The sequence below is a fragment of the Centroberyx gerrardi genome, chromosome 14 (assembly GCF_048128805.1).
Source record: "Centroberyx gerrardi isolate f3 chromosome 14, fCenGer3.hap1.cur.20231027, whole genome shotgun sequence".
NCBI lineage: Eukaryota > Metazoa > Chordata > Actinopteri > Beryciformes > Berycidae > Centroberyx > Centroberyx gerrardi.
Window position 1 is genome coordinate 22,698,919 of NC_136010.1, and position 6,000 is coordinate 22,704,918.

Genomic DNA, 6,000 nt, shown 5'->3' on the forward strand with positions numbered 1-6,000 from the left:
GCCCTTCCCTGAAGCGGGTCTTGTGACTTCTTTTCTGCTCCATTCATTTTGATATGGTCAACTTGTTAAGGAAAACAGGGGTGTGAAACGAGCAGGCGGAGAGGAGATACACTGATACAGTCACAAGACGGGACAATAAGGAGCTGTGTGTGGGACTGCTGGTCTGCCTGGGGCACAACAGTTTGTCAGGCGGCATTCTAGAGTTACTTTGAACTTTCAGCCCATCAGAGCAACATGGCTATTTATTTATTTTCTCAGAAATGGCAGACAATCTCTCTCTCCTCTGAGTATAGACTCAAAATTAAGTGTCTATGTTTTTGCAGAATCTGAGGGAAGCTTTGATATTTTTTTGGTATATTTTGCTTTGGGGGTTTAGAGGCAAATATAACTTTTAACTTCAAACCCTGGATTCAAAAATATAAAAAAAGAGGAGTTTCATAGGAATGTTTTCAACTGCGATCTCTCTTTTTTGTAGAGTATGTTTAAGATATCTAGTTTTCCAGAGTAACAACTTTGCCATGGCACATGCTCAGTAGAGTTGAAGCCCCCAGCCATATTTTGGTTTGTGTGACCCCCCTTGTCTGGCTTTCCCTCTCACCCCTGAAAGGCTAGCATTGTGACTTTTTCTCTTCCTGAATGCTTAAGTGGCAACAAAACCACCCCGACAGCATTCTTTGAGAAAAGAGGAACTTTTTCTTTTGTCGTCCTGTCATCGTGTTGGATGTTTAAGAGTTTTTCTAAAAGTTTAGAGAACAAAGAGGGGAGGGAGTTACAGCTAAAACCATTTGTAAAAAGTTGCTCAAAACTTTGTGAGAAGTTCTGAAAAGTCAGATTAGAACACTTAGGTTAACTGTAAGCTTATTCAGAGCTTTTTTCAGAAGAGGTAAGTTTTTTTCTTACATGTTATTTATGTAAACTGCTTAATAAAATAAATGTTTGCTAAGTAGTTCAAATATTTTTGGGGGTAAAAGTTTTATCCGACCACATGAACCTTAAGAGATCATTGTTGTGTTGGCATGGAGAGATGAATGGAAATTTTTTTTACCAGCCTGCATGGCTTTTTATAATGACACAACTTATTATCAATAATAATTTACTTTGTCAGGATAATCGCAGAAAATGAGCAGTCAGTGATAGTGTTGATAACATAACTATACTGTGACAGACAAAAGGAAAGAAATCCAACTTTTGTGCTTCTTCTCCAGGCACATGGTGATGTGTAGCCGAGTTCTTCATCTCAAGGTCAAAGAGTCATTTATAGCTGCACTCACACACCCCGCCTGTGACCAGGGCATGGAGGACTGTGAATTCTCTGAGAAAGGTAAGATAGAGGCCTTACTGTGTGTGTGTGTGTGTGTGTGTGTGTGTGTGTGTGTGCAAGCGTGAATTCATGCGCAGTACATGTGATCATTGACCCTTCTTCCCTCATACCTTACCACACCATAGCTCTACAATGTATAGACTTCTCTACATAGCTGATTCCTACACCTGCCACGTGTCTCTATAGCCTTCATACAAGTCTACCATCATGAAGCTATCATGCATATACTCTATTTCTACTGCAGCTGTGGCTGCTACCGGATTTTCCCTCTAATAAATATAGCTTTATAGTAATAGTAATAGAATCAGTTTTCTGGTAACGCAAAACTGTATGTAAATCAACTTATTTGCCAGATCACATTTTGCACATTCTGATAGCGGAATAGAGGACTAATTCTGAATTTTATGAATTTTCTGAGTGAGGGTGCAGCAGTAATTCATAGTTGCATGCATTAAAACGTGACAGTTCCATGAAGGCTCCATCTGTACGCATGAGGGCTCACACAATCTCATCATATATAAGACTACATAAGAATACATAAGACTAGAATCATGGATCATGGTTAGAGACAATATAGAGGAAAACCACGGCGAGCTCATGGTAGGTTATAGGATGATCCTCTAAGATAGAAGGCTAAGAGCGCAGCGCTGGTGTGACTCGGTTCAGTTGCCGCTGTGAGCTCACACATGGCTGATGACCTTCTGGGTGTGTAGCGCCTGACCCCGGATCAGATTGAGGTTACTGTGCGTTTTACACCCCAGTGCCTACCTATGGCGCATTAATCCTCAGATCGTATTGTCTAACGCGGTGTGTAAATCTGCGGACTGCACAGCTGACCCGCGCTCTCCTTCAGTGCCAGGCGGTGCTCGGCCCTCACTGTTACTGCTGGTGACGAGAAATATTCTTTTTTTTTTGTATTTGATCTTCAGGAAGGAAGGCAAGGTCTTCCACCCTGTAAAGTTACCTTCATAGAAGCTATTATATATTGAGTAATCCAGTCATGCTGTGTGCATTTGTATTCAGTAAAGGTATAAATGTATTCTGCATAGCTGACTGAAACAAACCTGTGCTACTGAGTAGGGTTGGGTACGAGTGGAAATGTTTCAATACCAACTCTATTTACTTCAAATTCAATACTGGCTCTAGGACGATACTTTTTTCATTATCTTTCTGCATGAAAGCACATTTTTTATGCAAGAGAGTAAATTATTTTCTTTTCAGCATTTGTATTTGGCTTTTGGTGATGATGTTTTTGTAGATGATGATGTTGTTTTTGCATCGTATGCGCCACCATACAAGACTGCTGTATAGAGGAGGGCGAGGTTGACTGGCAGGAGAAGTTGTATGGGGGCCAGAAAATGAAGTGGAAATGAAGTGTGTGTGTGAGTGTGTGTGTGTGTGTGAGAGAGAGAGAGAGAGAGAGAGAGAGAGACAGAGAAAGGAGAAAGTTTATATGCATACTGGACATGCATCTACATAAATATATGTTTTTGTTTTGGAGCAAGCGTGTGCATGTGCAGTGGGGAGAGAAAGAGAGAGAGAGAGAGAGAATGTGTGTTGTGGTGTGCACTTATCGTAAAACAACCCTTTAGACAAGGTGTGACAGTGTTTACTGCTCCTCTGCTTTTAGCAAATATCCATCGTTACCTCTGTGTCGTTATCACCCTGCTTATTATGCATTCACAAACCACACACACACACACACACACACACACACACACACACACACACATAAGAAATTAACACACATAAACAAGGAAACCGCTTCCTGTACTCATTCCAATTGACACACTCAGTTTAGCTTTGTGGGAGATTGTGTGAGTTTGTATGTGCATCTGCGGGTGTGTGCGTGCACATGCATCAGTGTGTGCGTGAGTGTGTGAGCGAGTGTGTGCCCAGTAGACTGAGTTATGAGCGTGAATGGAGTGAATGGTATTTGACCATGTGCATTGTGCTTTATGAGATGAGCAGGCTTTAATGACTCTGTCACCAGTAAATGGGCTCTGATTTGTAGCACAGCTGTCGTTCCACACTCTGATCAACTCAGGCCTTCTGGAGACACACACACACACACACACACACACACACACACGCACATTTGCAAATATTCAGTGCACACCCCACACCTAAACATCCATATTAAACCATACATGCTCATGCTGGGGTTCATGTAGATTGGGATCCTGGCACAAACAGTCTCATTAACTCGTGTTGTCGATATGGGTCTAAGTAATTGCAATCTTAGGTCTAATCAGAGAGAAATTACAGCCGTTCAGATGTAGGCAGCAGTCAGACATTAGATCTCATATCCAATCAATGTACCTATTCCTCAGAGAGGCCTCCGATCTATACATGTTATGGATGGGGCGGATTTGATTCCATTGTTCTTGTGGATATAGCACAGATTGAGTTCTGCTGTTCATGAACATACGGTGCAGATGCAGCGGAGGGGCTGTGGGTGGAGCGGAGTTGGGAGCCCGTCCTTCAACCAGAGGACCTGAGTGGGTTCAAGCCCCATGTTGCCAAGCATCCGCCCTGCTGAAGTGTCCTTGAGCAAGACGCTGAATCTCTACCGGCTCCAGGGACGCCGCTCTCTAGCTGAACCTGCATCCTCCGTGTGGTGGGAGGCAAGTGGAAAGACAATTTCCCTATGGGGATCAATAAAATATATCACGCTACTGCATTGGTAATATCTTCCTCGGCTGGGGGGGAGGGTCTGGTTCAGGTTTAGTTTCCCCTGTAAGAGAGGGAATCTGATGCTGGTTGTGTCGCATAAACATGCTGCATTCATTAACACATGCACATTTGCCCTTGCAAACATATTGCATGTGTCAGGTGAAAACCTCTAAACACCAATATTTTCATGTCAACTGGAATTGAAGAATTACACGGTGATACAATTTTTATGACTTTTGCGCTTATGAAACCCTTTCAAAACTATATTGTTGGTAACTTAAAAAAAAAAGTTTTTCTTAATTTTCTTAATTGCTGAAAAGTCGCAGGGATTTTAACAATATAAGCCACCTCTTTTAACCTGGATTCAAAATGTTTTTTTTCCCCTTTTCTGAAACAGGGAGGGCAGTCCAGCCTTGTTTTAATATTTCATAGATTTTCAGTACAAGTTTATGTTGTTAGAGCTGCTGTTTGCTGCCTGCCAAGTGCTGGGATGAAAGATTGTTATTATAACCTTCCACCAGCAGATGTCCCTGTTGCAAAGTATTTACTGCGTCTGCCTGGCTCAGAGTCCACAGTATTTTCAACCTTTCACTCTGTGCCATCCAGCTCTCTCCCCTCTTCATTTCACTGCATCAACTTCACAGACATTCAAATGTTTCCATGGATCTACCTTGCTATCTTGTTTACATGACATGCTCAGAGCATGGCTTATTGAAAATGTAACAGGTGTGCCCTTTGGATGTCAGGGAAATGTCAGTGCAATCTCATGTGGGTGTGTATGAAGTGTGCGTTTGTGTGAATTTGTGGCCGACCTGTATATTATCGAGTTTGAAATGATTTTCTTACTCCATCTTCTGCTCAATGCCACGTTCTTTTTGTCTGCGTCTGTCCCTCTCTTCGACTCGCTCGCTCTCTCATCTACTTCTCTCTGTTCATTTAGCGGATAGCTGCAGCAGCGATTCCACTCATGTATGCTGCACCTTGTTGACTTTAGCCTCATTAGAAGGCCAAATGAATATGACGAGTTGTGACATTAGGCTACAGCTGGAACAAATGGGCCAGCCGCTCACTACCCAGCCTGGCCAATTTCTCTCTCTCCCGCTCTCACACACACATGTACATGCGCACGCTTATTTTTCGAGGGAGGGCTGGTGGGGTTGATGGGTTTGCAACAATATTGGAAATGTAGATGGGCCTGTGTTTTGAATTGGATTGCACGCTTTGATGCAGAGACAGATTGTAAACTGTGATTTTATTAAATCCTTCATTAGGATTCATCAGTGAGATTGGATCAGAAAAAGGTCACTGTGCAGATGCGCCCCCCCCCCCCCCCCCCCCCTCTCCTCTGCCTCCTCTTTCCTCCATCCCCGTGATATACCCTCCTCCCTCTTCTCGCTTGTTTACCCCTCTCTCTATTTCCACTCTGCAAAGCATAGGGGACTTGCTCTCACCCACTCTCTCTCTCTCTCTCTCTCTCTCTCTCACTCTCTTTCTCGCTCTCTCTTTCCCCCCCTCTAGCCCTTGCCCGAAACAAATTTGCTGTGAAAATGGGGAAAAATGATCATCATGGGCCTGGTAGAGAAACACAAGGTGAAAGTGACATTATCCCCCCCACCCTCCGCCGCCTCCTCCTCCTCCTCACAGCCATCTAGGCTGGCGCCAGTGGGACGGCTGTGCCACAAATCATTTGTATACTCTCATTTCTGCGAGCGGCCCGCGATGTTGCTTACTGCTTAGCGAGCAGATGACTTTCAGAAAGAAGAGTGAATTGGGAGGGAGGGATGAAGAGGTGGGGGGGATGAGGAGAGAGGAGCAGGAGGGGGAGGAGGAGGGGGAGGTGTGGCAATTTGCCGGCGTGCGAGGACGTCTGTGGGAGTTGGATCTGAAATTGAGAGGGAAATTGTGTGCGCCATATGTCAAGTTCTGCAAAGGAGGTTTTCATTGTGCACCTATATTGTGTGTGTGTACGTGTGTGTGTGTGTGTGTGTACGTGTGTGTGTGCT